The 23,495-nt window shown below is 35.0% G+C and overlaps 1 protein-coding gene across 6 annotated transcripts in view; it reads left to right on the top strand.

The window, feature by feature from the left end:
* The window catches only part of mffa (mitochondrial fission factor a), a 583,551-nt gene extending 572,079 nt beyond the window's left edge, over window positions 1–11,472 (top strand). For 3 of the 6 annotated variants that reach the window (XR_007425390.1, XR_007425389.1, XR_007425388.1), the window contains exon 8: window positions 11,392–11,410. The gene's annotated coding sequence lies outside the window, so the exon portion shown is untranslated. Of the gene's footprint in view, window positions 1–11,221; window positions 11,264–11,391 lie in introns of those variants that run through there. The other 3 variants (XR_007425383.1, XR_007425391.1, XR_007425397.1) reach the window with 3 other exon arrangements.
* The last annotated feature ends 12,023 nt before the right edge of the window (window positions 11,473–23,495 follow it).

The raw sequence follows: 23,495 nt of genomic DNA, 5'->3' as shown, positions 1-23,495 counted from the left end.
ATGTCATTATGGCAGAAGAAGTTGACGTGTCACAATGGTGGCACTGTGCCCATAATTGGGAAGCAAGGTAGTAAGGGTGGGGTATAAAGAGAGCGTGGCACTCTTGCAAGGCAGGAGATCACTCTGTATTCATACGTGTGTCTTCTCAATAAATCTTGTTACTCATTCTGATCAAGACTCAGAGACTCTGAAATTTCTTTCTTCCTGTCATTATTTTCCACCACAAGAGCGAAAACAGCTTCAAGTGTTGTTTTGCACTGAAAACATCTCTTTCGGTCAGAAATGAGTTTTAAAGACCTAAAACATATTAAAACTGTGTAAAATACACTAACATCTCGTTTTTGTCGTTTCTTTAGTGTTTGGGTTCATTTGTACGTTGAATGTTGTAAAATCTTTTTCAAGCTGAGAAAAGCGTTTTACGCTTAGTTTTGAGCTCCTCTCTCACTGCTTAGAGCCAAAACGGCTTCAAGTGTTGTTTTGTGCTGAAAACATCTCCTTCGGTCAGAAATGAGTTTTTAAGACCTAAAACAAATTATAACTGTGTAACATGCACTAAAATCTTGTTTTTGTCATTTCTTAAGTGTTTGGGTTCATTTGTGTGTTGAATGTTGTAAAATCTTTTTTCACACTGGGAAACGCGTTTTACGCTTAGTTTTGAGCTCCTCTCTTACTGCTTAGAGCCAAAACGGCTTCAAGTGTTGTTTTGCACTGACAACATCTCTTTTGGTCGGAAATGAGTTTTTAAGACCTAAAACACATTATAACTGTGTAACATGCTCTAAAATCTCATTTTGTCATTTATTAAGTGTTTGGGTTCATTTGTATGTTGAATGTAGTAAAATCTTTTTCAAGCTGAGAAAAGCGTTTTACGCTTAGTTTTGAGCTCCTCTCTCACTGCTTAGAGCGTTTTACGCTTAGTTTTGAGCTCCTCTCTCACTGCTTAGAGCGAAAACGGCTTCAAGTGTTGTTTTTGCACTGAAAACATCTCTTTCGGTCAGAAATGAGTTTTTAAGACCTAAAACATATTAAAACTGTGTAAAATACACTAACATCTTGTTTTTGTCGTTTGTTAAGTGTTTGGGTTCATTTGTATGTGGAATTTTGTAAAATCTTTTTCAAGCTGAGAAAAGCGTTTTACGCTTAGTTTTGAGCTCCTCTCTCACTGCTTAGAGCGAAAACGGCTTCAAGTGTTGTTTTGTATTAAAAACTTTTCTTTCGATCAGAAATGAGTTTTAAATTAGCTCCTCTCTCTCCTCTCTGAGTTTTGAATGAGCTCCTCTCTCACTGCTTAGAGCGAAAACGGCTTCAAGTGTTGTTTTGCACTGAAAACGTCTCTTTCGGTCTGAAATGAGTTTTAAAGACCTAAAACACATTGTAGCTGTGTAAAATACACTAACATCTCGTTTTTGTAGTTTCTTTAGTATTTCGGTTCATTTGTATGTTGAATGTTGTAAAATCTTTTTCAAACTGAGAAAAGCGTTTTACACTTAGTTTTGAGCTCCTCTCTCACTGCTTATAGCGAAAACGGCTTCAAGTGTTGTTTTGTATTAAAAACTTTTCTTTCGATCAGAAATGAGTTTTAAAGACCTAAAACACATTATAACTGTGTAAAATTAACGAACATTTCGTTTTTATTCTTTCTTTAAGTGTTTGGGTTCATTTGTATGTTGAACGTTGTAAAATCTTTTTTCACGCTGGATAAAAACGTTTTACGCTTAGTATTGAGCTCCTCTTTCTCTCCTTAGAGCGAAAGCTGCTTCAAGTGTTGTTTTGTACTGGAAACTTCTCTTTCGATCAGAAATGAGTTTTAAAGACCTAAACCATGTTAACATGTATTAAAAAATATGTCCTTAGGTTACTTGACTTGTAAATAGTGTTATGTTCTCTTAGCGACACTAGAGGGCGCAAGAACACAAAACATATGAGTAATGTGTAAAAGCTCATGTTGTTTCGTTGGCACAATGGACTTCCCGTAGTTGGACACTTTTATGCAGGAGAGTTTCACATGTATAAGTCAGTCTACGTACAGCCCAACTGGCAGATGGTCACGTTGTATCGTTCTGTAAAATAAATCAGCAAAAATGAAAAGAAGTCGTCAGCTCCTTCCTAATGCATCGCTAGCAGCAACACTCTGCTGTTAGACTCAACAAACCGCATTTTAACTATGTAAAATGTACCACATCATGTAATAAAGAGTTGGGGTTCATTTGTATGTTGAATGCTGAAAAAGAATTCACGCTGAGAAAACCGTTTTACGCTTAGTTTTGAGCTCCTTTTTCACTCCTTAGAGCGAAATCTGCTTCATGTGTTGTTTTGTACTGAAAACTTCTCTTTCGATCAAAAATGAGTGTTTAAGACCTAAACCACATTTTAACTGTGTAAAATGCAATAACATCTTGTTTTCAACAGTTCTTTTGTGCTCTCTAAAAAATAATATACTGGATCTACTTAAAAAAATGATGTAACAATTTGCATGCATCGTTTTGCAATCCTAACTAGAATGATGGATTTTAGAACGTCGTTTTGCAATTCTAACTAAAATGTTGTTGAGAAAAAGCTAAGAGACTTGTTCCCACCATCATTTTATTAAAAACGTTAAAGATTTATTCATTTGAACCTACCTAATCCATGTAAGAATTTCTTTATATTCAGGCAAATATTTTTTTTTAAAACATCACCTTTTTTATTGGTAAAAAAATGGGCACAACAAACTGTTGCATAATAAAAGACATCTGCATAGTACAAAATAAAATATTCCAGCTGATAACAGCTACTAAGAAATGAAATTGTTTATTTCTTATTTAGCAAGTGAACTTCACGAGCTGTTGTTTTGTTGACATTATTTTGTACTAGCTTTCAGTCCATCCAGTTTGAGGAGTAACTTTTAAAAAACTTCTAAGGTATGCCTCAGTTGTCTTGGGTAGCTGAGATTAAGACCCATCAGCAAGGCACAAGAACTTGGTATATCCAGTCCCCTCAGCACTTCTGTTCCCCCTATCACGAGTGGCACTGGCTGGGGCATCTTTGTTAACCATACTTTTCATAACCTTCCCAGCAAGTTGTCTGTTCAGAACTTCAGCATCCTTATAGGAAAAAAAAAACAGTTAATATTTCAGTTTCAATGTTGCTGTAGTTACCGTAATGTTTTAAGGTAGATAGCAATTTAATTTTACAAGCAATCCTGGGAAATGGTGTGAAGACTTCACTGGATATGAGAGGCCTCGTGACATCTAAACTTATTATTAAGGGGGCTTTCACACCTACTTCCTTTGGTCCAGATATTCTCATTTTTCAGTCTGGTCTGAACCCAAGTGTCAGGTGTGAAAGGGGTCAATAATAGATTTTACTTGTGTGCGCCTTTCTTGTCACTTTACATGATTCAACTGACAGAACATAAAATACATATATAGAGACAGAATATAGAATACACAGGGAAAAAAGTACAGAATAGGATTAATAATCACAAATCATAAGCAACTTTAAACAGATAAGTTTTGAGTTTAGACTTGAAATGTGGCAATGAGTCTATGTTACGATGAATAGGTGGGAGTGAATTCCAGATTCCGGTTGAATGCTCGCTCTGCACCCCAAGACGGGCAGTAAGAATAGTGAGATAAATAGAATAAGAAGATCTGAGGTTACGAGCAGGTGTAGCAATGTGAAGAAGGTACGAAAGATGAGGAGGGGCACATTGGGGGGGGGAGTATTTTATAGTTGATGCAATATTGCGATATGGGATAGGGAGCCAGTGAAGCTGTTTTAAAGGAGTCTGGGTAATGACACGGGCAGCTGCATTTTAAACAAACTGCAATTTATGTAGTTTTTTTGTGGCAGGCCAAAATAAAGAGAGTTACAGTAAGGTAACCAGACTGTGGACCAGATTAGTTGTAGTGTGAGCAGTAAGAGAAGGACAAAGACGATTAATTTTTCGGAGATGGAAGTAGGCTGACCAACTATTGACATGGGATCCGAAGGAAAGTATGCTTTTGACAATGACACCCAGACTCTTGACCTGAGGGAAGGGAGAGATGGAGGAGTTATCAACAGGAATGTAGAAGTTATGAGATTTACTTACTGTTGATTTAGTACCAATCAACAAAAGTTCTGATTTATTACCAATTTAATCAAAGAACATTTACACTGTAAAAATGTACTGTTAAATGTACAGTGAGTAAATTAGTAACTAAGTAGTTAACTAAAGTAAGTAAAGTAACTGGCAGTAATTGACAAGTAACTTACTGTGAAAAAAAAAAAAAAAAAAAACTGTCAGCAGCTGAATAGTAAATTAACCTTTAAAATTGTTTCGTGTATACTGTAATTTTGTGCATAGTTGTATTGATCAGACTTTCAAAAATAAAGCATTGTGTTTTTAGCTACATAAGTGTTTTCACAACAGAATGATAACTTACTGCTTTATTTTGAAGTCAGTATTAAATCACTGTTAAACATAAGCGTTTTTTTTATACCATGTACTGCATGACATTTTTTATTGTTCAACAAAATCTGCAGAGACACAGCAAACAATTATCATTAACTATTTTTTTCCTCAATATGTGAAGAACAACAGTTTGATCTAATCTTTTTTTGCCAGGACTGAGGTCCTTATAAAAGAAACGACGCAGGGATCCATATCTGATGTCTTCCGCTTTACAGTTCTTTCAGTTTTCTGGCTTGTCTTGAACTTTTCACTGCACTTGGTGGAGTCAGGATTCATTCTGACAAGAAACCAAACAGAAATTAAAATAAAAGTTAATGTTCACAATCACCAAACTGGTATGTCAAGCACATCATGTTAATAAGAAGCTCTCAGATCAAGTCACTTTTCAAACTTCTTCTTTTTCTACTTCTTCTTCTTCATGTTGTAAGTGTGTTGAATCCAAAATGAATCCAAATGACTACTGCCCCAACGTTTTATTTTAGCGAGACAGTCAATGAGGGATGAAGGTGAAAGTGCAACATTAGGTTTGGTTGAGAGGTAGAGCTGGGTGTCATCAGCGTATCCTGATATATAATGTTTAACACTATGATGTGTAGTTTATTAGCTTCCCATAGACATCATATACTATGGGGGCTTCCCTACTAGCCCACTGCGCTCCGCAAAACCAGCAAACCGATTTTCCCTTCACACACGGCCAGTGGCCTGTCTCCTCATTAATAATATAGATTAAAACAATTAATCGGGGCTAAAGCCCCAGAAGCCCAGGCCAGGCTATGCCCCTGAGGAAATTTAAATGCTAACACTTCTTTTCCTTTTAATTGTGATGAATGGTGTCTTGACAAGTGCGATTTAAGTCTACCCCATGTTCTATATCAAACTTCAAATCAAGCGTCAAAGGGCAAAGAATCAGGCAAAACATTAAACATAGAAAATACAGAATACAGAACCCCCAGTGAGCGCAGAGATAAGGAAAAACTTCCTCAGAGCTGGAGAAGGAAGAAACTTTGGGAGGACCTAGACTCACATATAAGGGGGGACCGTCCACCATCAGTCTGGCCGGACAGGGGACATGAGAGCCTGAGGGTCCAGCATCCCTCGGTATCGGGTCAGACAGGTGGGCACTCAGTGACTCGGAGGAAGGCAGAGAGATGTAATTCGGTTTGACTGGATTTGTGTAAAACAGAAAATATAAAACATTATCAGAGTGTAGCTAATGACTCCAGCAGATCTGAATAAAACAGCCTAACTAAAGTGAGCGAGCCAGAGGGTAGCATAGACACGGACGCACCCTGAAACACCACCATTCACAAACCTGAGTGATCGCGTGCAGTGAGCGAACAACAACACCCAGCATCTCAGTTTACCACAATTCCCTATATCCATGAGAACTTTATAGTCCATGCGGAATTTAACTGGAAGCCAGTGCAATGCTTATAGGACTGGATTAATATGATCAAATTTTCTAGTTTTTTCTAGCGCATAACAATGACAAACAAAGGCATACACTCATGCAGGGATAAGGCATTTCTTAGCCTGAGCTCCTCTCTCACTCCTTTGTGAATACAAAGTACATTTAAGAGCACTAACAGTATATATAAAAAAGATCAAGAATACTAAAAAAGTATATTTTCCGTTTCCTATACTTTAGAAAAGTACACATAAAGTATATCTTTTTGTAGTTCTATAAAATGTATTGTAAAGTAATACATCTTCAATTATACTTTAATGTGTTGAGGTGTAGAAAAGCTGTTCTAGTAACTAGATGGTTTAGTAGGTACAGGTACCTTTCACTTTTAAAGATCAAGAACCTATGTGTAATTCTTAACAAATTAAAATATTATTATTATATTATTATAATAATAATATTATATTATAATAAAATTACATTTGCATTTCTGTAATAACTTTAAAGTGAATGTGTTTATAATATTGTGAAAGTAAATAGAAGATGAATTATTTAAGTTCTTTAGCTCTGGAATATCTCCTCAAGATTTGTAATGAACATGCCCCAGGGTTAGTGCCAGAAAGTGTGTACCTGTTTAACAAAGCTTATGTAGAGTATGTTCATTATGAACATCATTTTCACTGCTCCTCATGTTCTATGCACTTGGGGACAAGGGCAAAAAGTTCAACATGATGTGAAGCATGCCAGTTTAAAGACATTCTTGAAACCCAAGATGCAAGAAACCCAAGATGCAAATAAAAATCTTAAAAATGGCTCATTTTTTTATTGATTCATTTGTCATTCCAGATTAAAGACATTCTTGAAACCCCCAATTTACATTTATCTAGAGAGACAGCAGATAAAGAAGGGGCTCGGAATGACATACAGTGTGGAGCAGAGTACAGAAAATTAAGACAAACTGGCCAACTATGTGAACATGATATTAGTTTACTGTGGAACCTTGATGAAATTCCAATTTTTAAAAGTCAGGAAGAGGAACATTTGTATGCCATGTATTTGGTTTGGAGAAAAGAAACTATACATGCACTCTCTCCTTTGTAGATGATCTCTTATCTCTTCAAAAGGATGAAAAGGATGGTATCGCAGGTTAGTTTTCTTCCTAACCTAACAAGCTCCTCCACCACCACACAGCACTTTTTTCACCTTCACAATTTACATCAACCAATTCATAAGCAACAAGACTCAAGACTTTGCACAGTTTTCCATCTTGTAATTTTTCAATAGAATTATTTCTCTTCTGCAACCTGTTGTTATCATCCGAGTGGAAATATACATAATCTCCAAGGAAATGACTTTAATGCGTGGACTTTGTTACTGGACCATCATTAAAGTCTTTAGTGGCTAGGTTGTGTTATAAAGACACTCAGTTTGAAGCAGTACCAAACACCCTTACATTTCCGCGCAGGTATTCTGATTTGGTTTTGAAGCAATTGCTGTTCTGAAGCTAAGAGAAGAGATCTTTAATGTCATTGGTTGCATTCTTTATGCACTTTTCTCCCCTTTTAGATAGACTATTCCACCTAAGGAATCTCTTTACAAGTGCCATTGAATAAAAAAAAATGTAGAAGTTGCCCACAAGGGACCCCATTTCCTTACGCTTGCTGCAATGTTTGTCAGCAGGTGTTTGTTGAATGACACATTTGCAGCGCCATACAGCACCTCAAACTGGATGATAATTTTTTAAGTGCCATTTCTGCTGCATTAACATTACATAGTTTCACATTTTCTTGAAGAAGCATGTGCACCTTTTAGAAGTGGCAATGAATAGAACAGAAGAAATGACCTCAACTCTGAAGCTTTCAAAAATGTATATTTTTTTCTGTTTTTCTGCATATATACCATTTTTAGCAGTGATTTATTGAATCCAGCCACATATTTACCTTCTGTCGAGTCACACCAAGACAAACACTATGTTGGTACATCAATCATCTGAAACGTTTTTTTAACCTCATCAATACAAATGGGACTTTCACCCCATGACTGGCTGTTCTGGAGTAACTGACATAGCATGGTCATAAAGTTTTGCCTCAGATCTGAGAACAGGTTTTGGTCTTCTGAACGGATAGGGTCCTCCACCTGTGTGATAGCAAAAATCACACCCATACAGCCCATTGAATTATTCAGTGTTCTGAATTAATGGGCGGGCAACAGAGTCTGAGCTACATATGAGTGCAAACACCTCGGACCTCTGTTCTCTGTGTGGATGTCTTCATGCGATACCATCCTTTTCATCCTTTTGTAGAGATAAGAGTTCATCTACAAAGGAGAGAGTGCATGTATATTTTTTTTTCTCCAAACCAAATACATGGCATACAAATGTTCCTTTTCCTGTCTTTCGGCTGTAGTTCAATAACCTGACCCTGAACTGGCCAAATCTGGTACTTTTAAAAATTGGAATTTCATCAAGGTTCCAGAGTAAACTACTATCATGTTCACATAGTTGGCCAGTTTGTCTTAATTTTCTGTACTCTGCTCCACACTGTATGTCATTCAGAACCCCTTCTTTATCTGCTGTCTCTCTATATAAATGTAAATTGGGGTTTTCAAGAATGTCTTTAATCTAGCATGACAAACGAATCATTAAACAAATGAGCCATTTTTAAGATTTGTATTTGCATCAAATACAAACTGGCATGCAATACACCTTCTATTTACTTTCACAATATTATAAACACAAGTTATTACAGAAATGCAAATGTAATTTTAATATAATATAATATAATATTATTATTATTATTATAATAATATTATAATACTATTTTAATTAGTTAAGAATTACACATAGGTTCTTGATCTTCAAAAGTGAAAGGTCCAACTGTACCTTCAGTTTAGCTACTAAACTATGGTTTCTGACAATTTGTGATCTTTGTATGAGAATTTTCCTAATTAATTGTTACATCTAATTTATGCATTTTAAATGTGTAATATAATTAATGTTACAATAGGCTTATATTTAGAAATAGTGTTTATTTTTGGATCTTTTATTCTACAGAATTGAAAGCAAAACTTTGGGACAGGTATCACGGGGAGTTATCATCATTCATCAGGAATGTCTTGTATTGTCTTTTTTTCAGCATCATTAAAACATATCGATGTGCCTCTGGCTGTGGATTGTACAGGGCAGGAGAGACTGCAGGTTTGGCGCTCGCAGTTTAAAATGTAATCAGCCAGTTAGGGCGCAGCCTCGGTCTGGGTGAGGCGGAGCAGCTGAAGGCTGCTGGGAGCTGCGCTGAGAGAGTGCATGTGAACGACTTTTGAAAACGTTATCTGATGGTGGACTAGTAAATAAGTAGCACAGAGTTTACGTACAAAAATGGCAAGATAGATTATGTATATTTTTATGTGTATATATTGTATACTCCAAAACAAGATATTGTACATTTCCTGAAAACAGTATACCCTGATAAAATCATACACATTTTCCCAATAGTGACACTTATATCACATTATTAGAGGCTAATGAAAACTTTCTAATATTGTAATATAATTATATATGTAACAATACGTTGTAATAAAATGTAGCATCTTTCAACAGATCTTTTTGAACATGAAGAATAAAAGTAGAACAACCCTCAAAACGAAAGGAAAGGTTAGTCACATGTTCATTTGTTTTGTAATTACTAGTTAAAAGGTATTGTTGTGTACAGTTCAGTTTCAGATTTGCTGAAGTAGTCCAAAAATATTGAAGAATATTAAAAAGGGTCACAAGATTATCTGAATGTGACGTAACCTGAGCTTTGATACGGTTTAGCTAGCTGTCTAAATGTGTCTGTTGATTGCCATAAGCAGTAAGTGGTGATTCTCATGAAGCTGCAGGGAACATGTCCAGGACAATTTTTTTTTAATCAATACTTAATTCATAAAAACTCTGATATTGTGTGTAAAGCAAATAAGGAAAAACTGTATGGATCAATTGTTTTCATCATCATATCAAATATATTTTATATACATTAAATAAAAAATATATGGAAATTCTCATTACCGTTGTGTGTCCGTATCCCTTCTTTCTAATTTTAAGTTAAACCATATAAAAATTACTAAGCATATAAAAAAATAGGGTAAAGTCATTTAAAATATCTACATTTATACATAATATAAATATTTTTTGTGTTGAACAAAAAATGTACTTGATTTTAAACAAAATAACTGTGTCCGAACAATTTTTTTCTCATTACCGTTTCATGATTTCACCCCCCTATAAAAAGTACACTGTGTCTTTAAATTGATCAGCTATCCCATGGTGCATCACTTCAGAGACAAGCTTCAAAAAGGAGATAAGGTCAGTTGGTCACTCTTCTCTCCCTTTGAGAAATTTGTGTTAATGTTGATAAAACTGTCCTCAGTTACACTGTCTATTATCATTAACGTTATGGTTTAATACTCATTACTTTTAAAAATATAAAAATAAATTATTGCATGAATATTATCACAATATAAGGTTTTGACATATGGCAAAGTTATAGGTTGTTAGCATGTTAGCATTTTAAGTTATTTGTGAAATTAGCCAAGAGCATCTCATTACCGTTACTCAATATTCTCATTACCATGCATTGTGAGGGCCATAACGGTAACGAGAACCATTAAGCTGGTAATGAGATTCTTATGTAAGACTACTAAAAGAGTCATTTAACAGAGTTTATTTGATCATTTATGGTAATTCATTTTATATATATATATATATATATATATATATATATATATATATATATATATATATAAATAAATTAGATAGATGGATTTACTGTGTATATAATGTATATATATATATATGTATATATGTATATGTATATACAATATATATTACAAATGTTGTATCGGTAATGAGAGTTTCTTAACTATAAATAAATAAAAAAACAAGATCAAAGTAATTGGCAAGGACTGTGCTGTTAAGTTGATGGGATATGTTGTGGAAATATGAAATTAATCATCAAAAAAAGTTTTTAACCGTTGATCTAGCTTCGTCATTTACTGTAACGGAGATGAGAATTATTCTGGGTCATATAAGCTTCAAATGATAATAAAATTCTATTTTTACAAAAATTATATGAAAAAATAATCAATATAGTAAAATTCACATTCTATTTAAGCTTCTCAACTTGAAAATATGCTGCAATGAGGTGAAAAACTTTTTTATGTTAATGTGAAGGTCTTCATGAGAATCACCCTAAGTGGACCAGTACTTACAGCCAAGTGTCCCAAAGACTGCAACACTGCTTCTAGCAGTGTTGTAAAAGTATATTATACTGTGTGCTCTGCTTAGACATCAGGTATCCTATTCCTTTATGTTTTTTTGTAAGATCACTTTTTCTCTGCTCTAGTGATTTAGCAAGAACTAACATACAGAAGAGCCTACAAGAAAGGTATTTTTTCAGCATTTTGATTTACCTCATACAGTTGTTAAATAATTTTTGAGAATTAAATGCATGCACATTAACTTGCCAGATTTTTTATACACCATGGACCTTTGAAGTCTGTTTTATGTTTACAGGTTCCGTTTAGAACCCAGACATAACATTCAGAATCAAACATCACAACTACTGCACTTCGTGTTAACCCAAAGAAAAAGGCAAAGATTGACTACAAAGCATTATTTCTTTAATATAGAAGCCTACTATTTTTTTCACTACAACTATATTATTAACAAGAAGATTGTACAATTGTGTTTCATTATAATTAGTTTGTATCAGTATTTATTTAGATCTGTATTTTTTCAGGTGCTTGAAATTGTGAACTCGAGACCTGAACCGAATGCTTTACAGAAGGAATTGCCTACAAGAAAGGTATTTCTTGCACAATTGTATGATTCACAGACATAATGAAGGCAGATGTTATTTATTACTATAATATTATGTTTGTTATTATATTATGCTATATTATATTAGATTATCCCACCTATGATGCAGGCCTGGACAATTTAAACAAAGTGGTGTGGTTTATTATTCTTATTTTTGCAGCATATACCAACATACAACTTAACTTTAGCTTTTTTTTAACTGTTAAAATTAAACAATAGAAAATGAAATAGAAATATATTATAAATAAATAGTATAATACTGTGTTCACCATCTTTCAAAAACTTGTTATCCTGGCATTTATCAAATTATACTGCAAACATCTGCATTACTCTAGGTTTATGGCATCTTGTTGCTTCCTTTGTAGTTCTCTGGGAATTTTCCAAATTTATGATTATTACCTTCATCAGGTTACTTGTTGGTCATCATCAATTACATCACCTTTTTTGCTCAGGCCTACATTGCGGTTCCCCATTATACATCAGCTGTATAATTACATATTGTAGACTATTACTCTCATTCCTCCACAGATTTATTACTAGTAGACCACAGAAACAATGTAAACTAGATGTTTTTGGATAATAGACCATTCTCAGCACATAAATTTAATTGACTTGATCGTGACATCAGCAGAACTTTTCTCTTTTTTTTTCAATCGATTTCTGTGATTGTGAGTTTAACATTTTTATGTTTTTTATTTAATTTTGTGCTCACACACTGTCAAAAAAGGCACAAAAGCACATGATTGAGGCTCTTAAAGAAGATCTCAGAAAGAGAATGCGCCCTGATCCCAACACAGCCCCTCCACTGTGTGATACAGATACAGACTCAGACGTAAGAGTTGTTGGCCTGGAATCCACAACCATAAATAAGTCACTGGAAATTGTGAGTTTCAGCAGTAGTAGCTAAAAATGTAGTCCTAACCAAAAAAATCGATAGTTTTGTTTATGGTGAAAGAGAACAGATCTTAGAATTCTGTTAAGGCTTATCGGTTGCAAAGACAGAGCTGCATAACTGAAACTTTTATTTTCCATGTTCAGAGTTTTACTTCAGGGTCTTCTAGAAGAGGTTAATGTTTTCTAAATATATACTGTACGTATATATTAACCGTTTTGGCTATTTTCAAGCAAAAGTACGCAATGGGTTAAAACCCTATTTTTTTTGGTGGAAATGCACAGAACAGTTCAACATTTGGTGCGCGAACGCGAACAAAGCCCGTTCCACGTGGGTGGAAAAGAGCTCTTTGTGGTAAATGCTGTGCCCTGACCTTTTTCAATAGGGTTCTGTATTTAATATGTAAATCAAGTTACATTTAAAACTCACATTGCTGATTTAACACTGGCAAATTTGCTGTGTTTGCAATGTATATTTTTGCTTTTAAACCTGTTTATCCTATACACAATACAAAAAATATGATTTCCTGTATACCTTTTTAATTTGGTGTGGTAGGTTGCTCACACTCTTGCAAGGGCAAATATGTTATAACATAGTTCATTACTAAGTTTATTGTAACATTTAAATGTTTGTTGTGTTAAAGAGTCTGATAGATGCTGAAAGTGAGGAGAGCTTTGTGCAGCCTCCGAAAAAGAGATCTGTGCTCATTGAGGACATAGTGTCAGCACTTAAAGGTATGTAACATACCACAGTATGTATTATTTGTCTCTCAACAAAAAAAACAAGTTATGTGACATCCCACAAATTCTTTAATCGTGTTCTTGTTTTTTTTTACTTAAAGTTACCAGATATTGTATAAAAAACTGAAGCAGGTTGTGTCAGCAATTTAAGGCTCCTCCTCTCTCACTGGCACCCTCATGCTAAGGGCAGGGGCAGTATACATTGAAAATATGTTATACTTTGAGAAAAACATTTTTGCAGCCTGGTATGTGTCAAAGTAACATTTATGTGAATGACTGGACCCAAGTTTTACCAGCAGAGCACAGGTCAAAACATCACACTGCCCATTATAGGGCTTTGTGTACCTTTGGGTGTACCTTTGGAAAAATACATTCAAATAAACAAACAGTTAAATATATATAAAGGTTTATTTATCCAAATATAAAATCTCATATCAACTTATCAATTTTAGCAAGTGCAGTGTGCAGCTATAGTGACTGGAGCACAGCATACAGGCTGACTACATACATGGTGCTGTGAAAAAAAGATTATAAAGATGAATATCCAGGCAGGAGTATTAAGAACTGAAAAAACACATTCCCTGTTGTTTTGACACTGTTAGTTGTAATGGTGTATTTGACTGCCTAGATTTGCAATGTTTTAACAGCGTGTGGTGTATCATCTATAGATCATCTATAGATCATCTATAATCCCCTAGTGTAGAAAGATGTCTTTGCACATAGTGTTTTTTCTTAGTCCTGATTTTTGTGAATTAAGATGATGTCATTTTCCATCCTGAAATCTGTGAATCTATGAATCAGTGCGATTACTTAGATCACAAGGTGCTGGTTTCTAAGTAGTTCCCAGAATTCAGAGGAGCTCTGCAGGAGGAAGAGCTTTCTCTTATAAAGCACCCCAACTCTGAAATAACCTTCCTGAATATGTTCAGGAAACAGACACTGGCTCAATCTTTGAGTCTAGACTAAATACGTACTTGTTTGGTCTAGCTTTTGGTAATTGGTATAATTTTGTCTGTAGAGTGTGTCTTGTGATGCATTTTACTTACATCTTCAACAGGGGTCTTTGACTGGAGTAAGTATAATTTTGGCAGCATTTTTTTTAAGCCTGCCGAAATTATACTCCCCCTATGATCTCAGCACTACAAGGTCTAAATGTCATGTAATTTATTTCACATACATGTCATGGTGTGTAGAGTATGTAGAGTATGTTCTGTGATGCATTTTATTATATCTTCATCACGGCTGCTTCCAATGGGGGGAGTATAATTTTGGCAGCATTATTTTTAAGCCTGCTGATATTATACTCCCCCTATCATCTCAGCACTTTAAGGTCTAAATGTCATGCAATTTATGTTCCATATATGTAATGGTATGTAGAGTATGTTGTGTGATGCATTTTACTATATCTTCAGCAAGGGGGCTTCAAATAGGGGAGTATAATTTTGGCAGCATTATTTTTAAGCCTGCCAAAATTATACTCCCCCTATGACCTCAGCACTACAAGGTATGAATTCCATGTAATTTATTTTACATACATGTCATGGTGTGTAGAGTATGGGCTGTGATCTTCAACAGGGGGCTTCAAATGGGGGGAGTATGATTTTGGAAGCAGTATTTTTAAGCCTGATGAAATTATACTCCCCCTATGATTTCAGCACTGCAAGGCCTATATGTCATGCAATTTATGTTTCATACATGTCATGGTTTGTACAGTATGTCCTGTGATGCATTTTACTATATCTTCAACAGGGGGGCTTCAACTGGAGTAAGTATCATTTTGGAAACATTTTTTGTAAGCCTGCCGAAATTATACTCCCCCTATGATCTCAGCACTGCAAGGTCTAAATGTCATGTAATTTATGTTTCATACATGTCATGGTCTGTGGAGTGTGTCCTGTGATGCATTTTTCACCTTCATCTTCAACAGGGGACTTCAACTGGGGAAGTATCCAGTCAAAACTAATTCCATCTTTCTGTCTTCCTCAGAGTTACAGACTGCCCACCTGTCTGACCCGATACCAATTGGACCTTGAGGATCTCATGTCTCCGGTCGTCAGGTGTTACAGTGAATTAAGTTCCCCCTGTTCCCCCTTCACTGCGCATGTAGAAATCATGACGCAGCGCAGCGCCGCGCCGCGCCGCTCAGATAGGCTCCATTTCCGTTTTTTTCTGTTTCTTCGGGTCTGCGACTTTTTACTTCTGTTGTAAAATAGTGTACACGTAATTCCATACTTTAAAGTATTAAAAAAGTAGTTAGAATAGGTTTAAAGGCTCATTTAAAACATACAATGACTAGATTTCGGCTGTAATAAACAGAGGGGGAACCACTTTTCTTAGGTACTTGTTAAAAATGTTCCCCCTGTGTTCTCAAAATTAAAGAGGTATAGAGAGAGATTAAATGTTACTGGGTGAAATAGTAAAAGAAACATAGTTTAACAGCATGATTACTGTATTTTAAATTCTCTACAGCTGTAATAAACAGAGGGGTGAAATGGTAGTCTTGATTTATTTTATCAGCATCATTACTGTACTTTAAACCCACTCCAGCTTTATTAAACTATAGGGGAACCACTTTTCCTAGACTCTGGTTAAATATGTTCCCCCCTGAGTTTTCAGTGTAAAAGTGGTGCAGATAGTGTTAAAGTTACAGAGAGAAATGGTAGTCTTGATATATTTTATCAGCATTATTACTGTACTTTAAACGCACTACAGTTTAACTCTGTTCTATGAGTATTCTGCTGTATACAACTGTATGTATAAAAACTATAAAATAAGCCACATTAGTTCTGCACAAGTGAAAAGTACATGCACTAGAACCTTAATAAAGGTGGGGGAACATTTTTCTAGGTGTAATTTTAGTAGCAAAGTTAATTTAAAATACTACCAAATACTAACTGCTGTGCCATGTAATGTAGTTTATTTATATCAGCAATAAATATTTAAAACATTACACATGTATTTACCCAATTTGTGGAGAGAATCCCAATAAATTATACTTACTTATGTCTGAACAGCATACGGTAGCTTTATATAAATGGCACGGTTAAATCCACTAGATCAGCTGAACTTAGTCAATTGCACGGAGCGGAAAACGAAGCGAAATCTAGTCATTGTATGTTTTAAATGAGCCTTTAAACCTATTCTAACTACTTTTTTAATACTTTAAAGTACAGAATTACGTGTACACTGTTTTACAACAGAAGTAAAAAGTCGCCGACCGGAAGAAACAGAAAAAATGAGCGCAATCGCGATCAAATGAAGCCTATCTGAGCGGCGCTGCGCTGCGTCATGATTTCGACATGCGCAGTGAAGGGGGAACAGGGGGAACCTGTTCAGGGGACGCCTGCGGTGTCTTTAATCACACACGTATTGTAAAGGGTATCAGTGAATGTGCAGGTAATATTTAATATTATTCCTTAATCAGGTCATCTGGGCAAACTCTGGGGTGTGTCAGCTCGCAAATATATAAGTACCAGTCAAAAGTGGGACATGTCTCATTCAATGTTTTTATTTATTTATTTACATTGTCGATTAATATTAAAACCATGAAAACTATTAATTGAAGCATGTGGAATTATCTAGTAAATAAAAAGGTGCATGGCCTTCACAATCCCCTGACCTAAACCCAACTAAGATGGTGATTTAGGATGAGCTGGAGCTTCACAGAGTGCATGAAGTATAAAACATATTCCTGTTGGTTTAAAAAAAAAGGAACATATGCCACCTCCCGGCCGCTGCGCTCCTCCAATGAACGTTGCCTCGCTTTGCCAAACACTCACACAAAGCAATCCAGACTGTTCTCATACAGAGTTCCCCAATGGTGGAACAAACTACCTTCCACTACCAGATCAGGAGAATCTCTTGCTAACTTTAATAAACTCCTGAAGACAGAACTCTTCAAAGAGCACTTACTCTCTTAACACCTCTAACACACTAACTACTTCTAACCTCATTTCCTTCTTCCCCTCCTTCACTTCTCTATCCCTTTATTTCCCTTCGACCTCCTTTAAGCCCTATCTAAATAATGGTTTATCTTAACTTCTATTACTTTTGTACTTCATTATTGTAAGTCGCTTTGGACAAAAGCGTCTGCCAAATGTAATGTAATGTAATTATATTAGTTACATATTATTAATAATTATAATAATAATAATAAATTAATATTACTATCAATATTACTATTAATAATATTAGTATAATATCTATTAATATAATAACAATAATAGTTTTAAAAAAGTAAAAAAAAAGTTTAATGTTTTAAAATAGATTTTCGAGTATTTATTTAGTCTTTAGATGTGTCTTTAGGAGTATTTTATTAATGCCAAAGTACAACCTTTAGTAAATATCAGAATATGTATAATGTTGATGATTACAACACATTTCTACGTTTTTAGGGTGTAATAGTGAATAAATACTGCATATTGGCAGTGTTGAATCAATATTTGTGGATCGATCGGGGGAGGAGCCAATAAAGACGTTCTTTAACCTCATTCGTTAATTTTCACTTTGCGAAGCTCTTTGGGAAACACTCGCAGAACTGGCTCGTTCTTTACTCACGTCATTCGCTAGTTCGTTCGATATTCGCTAAGATTGATCGTTTTCGGGAAAACCACCCCATGTTTTTAAGTATATTTAATTTTTATAGTTGAATGATATAAGCTCTGGGCTAGGTGTTTTTGCTAAAGGTAAAGGTGATAAAGAAGTGATGGTGTGTGTACAGTGTTCTGGGTGATCGTGACCCATTTCTGGCTGTATGGCTGACTGTTGATTTCAGACGTGTTTTAGTCCTAAGTTTAGAAATCTTTTTCTTGGCTGAGGACAATCCGTTCAAAATCGTTCTATGATGTATAAAAGCTAAAATACTTTGGGAAATTCACCTGAAGTGCTGGCAAATCATATTAATGGTTGTATAGTTTATTCGCACTAGGAACTTTTGGATATAAAACTCAATTATGTTTCTTTTTCTTTGTTTGTGGAATCTGAGGGAAAGCAGAAAAGAAGAGGGGCAGCCCAAGGAGCAGCTGACCAGGGGGTCAGTTGCTGAGGACAAACTGTGACACTCTGATCAGGCCAGTGTGTTTTATCCACCAACTCTTGATGTTCGCAATTGTATTAATTCATAGTTTTTGTTAACAAATAGTGATTAGCTATGTTTATATGTTAGCGCAGGGACATTTGCCAATTTAAGGACCATTCATTAGTTTGTCGATATGGATATTATATAATTCTAAATGGGAAGTGACATAAACATTAAGCAACCATGGCCAGCAGAAGAGACTCTTAATCCTGATGTAATACATATAATACTGGCCCTTATGGAAACATACCAAGCAAATGAAGAAACAAGGAGAGAGGCAAACAGATGATGAACATTAATGTGCCATTTGTACATGTGGACCGTGGACACTGATACCCTATGAGAAGAAAGTATATAATATAATAATAAGTGGTCAACTGAGAGTAAAGACAAAGACTAACAACAAGTGTTCATTCTCAAATGGGTTCCTCCTTGCAAGATCTAGCACTACAATACAACAGGACAGACTGAAGACATTAAAAAAACAGACTTTAGTACATTCAACACATAAATGAACCCAAACACTTAATGAATGATGAAAACACAGCATTTAACACAGTAATAATGTGTTTTAGTTCTTAAAAAGTCATTTCTAATCGAAAGAGAAGTTTTCAGTTCTACACAACACTTGAAGCAGGTTATCGCTCTAAGGAGTGAGAGAGGAGCTTAAAACTGTGCGCAACATGCTTTTCTCAGCCTGAATCTTTTAAAAACACACTTTACTACATTCAACACACAAATGAACCCAAACACTTAAGCAATGTTGAAAACAAGATGTTAGTGCATTTTACAGAGTTATAATGTGTTTTAGGTATAAAAACTCATTTTTTTAGCGAAAGAGAAGCTTTCAGTTTAAAACAACACTTGAAGCAGTTTATCTCTCTAAGGAGTGAGATAGCAGCTCAAAACTGTGCGCAAAACGCTTTTCTTAGTTTAAATCGTCTACTTAAATCAACTCAACTCAAACTTTATTTATAAAGCCTTAGTTGACTGCCTAAAAATGAGAATACTCATTTAATTTGACCAATAGTCACCGTGCGTAATCCTAGGACCAGCACTTTCCATAATCACAAAAAGAAAAATGCAAAGCATTTTAACAGTATCCATACAAATAACTTAATTTACATAGAGCATGCTCCACTTCAATTGTGTCCTCTTATTAAATCCCCCATAGACCCCTTTAGTGATTTTAATAGTTTTAAACTTAGAAAGGGTCTTGGAAATTTTGCATCTAAATATCAGGGGTGGGTTTCCCGAAAACGATCAACCTTAGCGGATAACGAACAAACTAAAGAATGACGTGAGTAAAGAACGAGCCAGTTCTGCGAATGCTTCCCCTGGCATAAAAGGAAACAACGTTTTCCATGCCACTGGGATCATCCAGTTTCTGTGGAATGTGCCACTTTTCATGCCAATGGCATCACCCTGTTTCTGTGGCATATGTGGCTTTCTCCGAGGTGCGTATTCCACTTTTAGCGGACTGAATATTTTACATTACATTACATTTTTAATATATTACACGTTTCTGGAATGTGTAAAACGGCACAAACCCTTGATGTACACCTGGTTATTGAACGCAGCGTTAGCTAACTCCACTCGGAATTGCAGCATTAAGACTTGTAATAGACGAGGGTTAACGCTACGGGGAAGCGCAGTGTGCTAATTGTAGAAAATATACACAAAAATTACTCATGGCTTTTCTAATAAAAACATAAAAAACTAAAATATTCAGTGGCATATTACACTCAGCACTAATATGCCACAGAATATGGCACTCCTATGTGTAATATGCCACAGAATATGCCACTCCTGGGTGCAATATGCCACAGAATATTCCACTTCTGAGTATAATATGCCACAGAATATTCCACTCCTAACTGATTAGGGTAATATGATACTGATGAGTGAAATATGTAAAATGTAACTTTCCGATTCAATGCCCCATTTATTTCAAAATTCCTTTAAGATGATGTCTTTGCTGATTGCTCAGAGCAGACACAGAGCTGAACAACAGCATGATAAGAACTTCTTGCCCAGACAGGCTGGAGCTGATCACGTCTTCTGAGCTGGACAACAAGTTGATAACTGGACACTGTTAATGTAATCATATTTATAGATTCCCTCATATTGCATTGGGTTCCTTTGAAGCACATGTCATTTCCATAGAATATCATTTGTAAGATGAAGTCTGGGTCGGGTCTTTCTTTCTTTCTTTCTTTCTTTCTTTCTTTCTTTCTTTCTTTCTTTCTCTCTCTCTCTCTTGTGAACGTTTTGACCTATCGAGATATAATTCTATAATTATACTGTGTTGACCCGTTGACTTACTTTTACATTTTTTAATTAATCTCTTTAGTGATGTTTCTTTTTGTATATCTGTACTATTTATTTATGTATATGAGTATTTATTATTATTATTATTTAATTATATGTATTTTTGTTGCTATATGCAATTTTATATATTTTAAAGAGTTTATTATTTAACAAAAAATTTCAAAAACATTTTGAAAACCTTTAAACCCCATTTGCTAATAATAATAAATGTAATTAATTTTGACACAAATAAAATAAGTACTTGCATTTCTGAAACTTGTTGTATATTCGACTAATACATATGTTAGGAACAATGTTCAATCATTGTTGAATATTGGTTGCATAAAGTGAAACTCTCAGTTAATCAAGCTAAGCTACTGCACAACGCTAGAGGGAGCCTGCGACTAAGTCCACAATGAATGGGTGTGAATCAGGCCCCCAGCTTTTCCCTTCCAAAACGTGCCACCGGAAGTGTGCTGCTGAGGAATGAGAGGACCATTTGAGCAAAGCTATCCATTCACTTCCATTCATTTCGGGGTGTCTTTGAACCAATAATAAATGTATTTCCAAGCCGTTTTCGATTATGACACGGCCCGTGTTCTTTTCTACAAAGAACGGATTTTCTGCAATTTGATCCATAAGATTAATAATCTGGTTATAGCTTTAGAAAATAACATTTTTATACAACTATGCTAACGATGACGTAAAAAGACAGCGACCCAAAATACCGTGCTGTAATGTTTGGAGAAGTTGCTCCTCTTCATTTAAAAGTACAGAGCTGATTGAATTAGAGCAGGGTCAAAGTAACCTCTTATTATGAAAATATAATACTACTACTATCAGTTATGGTTATAATACATTGCAAATAGTAAGATAGTAGTAAATAGAAGTAAGATTATGACTATGAGAATTATAATGTATAGATATAACTGTAATTTATATTACACATTTATTATTCTTATTGCTGAGTTTCTAAATGCTTGTTATATAGACAAACTATGAATATTCTTCAGTAAATCCATGGACTAATATTGGATATCAGTAATTCTAGTTTTTATCTGCTGTTTATTCAATAAAAGCCCCATTATGGGACGGAATGGAGCTTTTCTCACTGTGGAGTGAATAGTTCTGTGCAGCTCCTATAAACACTACGGTTGTTTGCACGGCACACAGAAGATTCGCGTCATGCTGGCGCCTGCGCAATCTCTCACTTTCCCAGTTAACGCCCCACGAGAAGCCGATCAGGAAGTGACACGATTGGCCTCACCTGGCTCCGTTGAAATCAGCGGGATGGCTTGGTCCAGTTAATATATACTGTCAATGGTGTGAATGGAAAAGAGCGTAACGCCTAAAACACAAATAAAAAAAATTAAATATGCACTTGGCCAGGATATTCCTTGAACTTTAAATCCTAGAATAATGTGCTTATTTGGGAACATGTATTATTTGGTCTTTTCGTGAATGACTGAGATAAATGTACACGTGCATCTTATACTTTTAAATTGACATTTGGTAGCTCTTTGTTGTTTATTTATCAGTTTTAAACGAAGTTTAAAAACAGTTTAGAAACACTGCACCACTCCACTGAGGTGTAACATCCCTCTTGTGGCTGATCCGGACTCCACTGTGCTGAAATAAGACATAGGCATACTGGTTTCAGCGCAATGGAGCCCGGATCAGACATCTGTTACAGGGCTGATCAACATTAGTTATCTACATTAATAACTTGCTGATTATTAACGCTCTAGTGTTACAGCTAGATAATACAGTGTGAAGATTTTGCTGTGGTAGCATCCCGGTTGCTGAGTTTTCAGATCCCCGCCGCAAAGCCTACCGTGTGGGGAGAGCGCACGCTCCTAGCGGAGATTATTTACGCTGCATGTTCAGATCATTCCAGTCAAAGATAAAGGAAATAAAGCTTTTACTGATGCAGGATGACTGTCTATGTGTAAACTATATCAAGATCAGATATACTGTGAAGCATGATATCCGTGTCAAAGTTATGATCAACAATGTGGAAATGTGTTTATTAATTTCGTAATAACTATTTAGTAAACTATTTAGTAACATGTATTAATTAAGTAAATATAATTTATATTAAAATATTTCAAATATTTCCCAGCAAATGGTCTACCTTACAAATTACCCGCTATACCTCTACACCCAACCATGGAATACTTTTATTATTATACATTCAATCAGCCTTCAAGGAAATGAATCACTCTTAAACCTGGTTACATCATTAAACAAACACATACATCAGAAAATATTTATATGTGTATATATATTATATAACTTTAGCACATTTATGTATTTTTGTTTGTATATTTTTTATGTGAGGCTTGTGACATGTTTCTTGAGCAGTTATTTAACAATGTGCAGATCTTCAGTCTAATTTAATAGATATAGAAACAACATATGTTATACATGAAATGCAATTTCATATTTTCAAGAAAGGTGACCATATGGGAAGCTTAAACATCTTTGTACCTCCAGGTTTCACTAAAATATGTACAATAAACAGTGTCTGTGATTAAACTGCTTCTGAGCTCATAAATCTGCACTATAGTTTTGATTTGTAATGATGTATCAGAAAATGTTTAAATTGTTTAATTTACATTTAATTTGCATACAAGTGTAATTTAGATTAGACATAAAAATAAGTTGTATGAACAGGATAACTATTTTTAGTGTCATTTAATGATATTAATCCTATTGATATCACCTGTATGTATTATCTACCTGTATCTACCTATATCCTACAATTACATTTGGTCAC

The sequence above is a fragment of the Astyanax mexicanus genome, chromosome 18 (assembly GCF_023375975.1).
Source record: "Astyanax mexicanus isolate ESR-SI-001 chromosome 18, AstMex3_surface, whole genome shotgun sequence".
Lineage (NCBI taxonomy): Eukaryota > Metazoa > Chordata > Actinopteri > Characiformes > Acestrorhamphidae > Astyanax > Astyanax mexicanus.
Note: the sequence above shows the minus strand (reverse complement) of the source record. Positions and strands in the feature narration are given on the sequence as shown.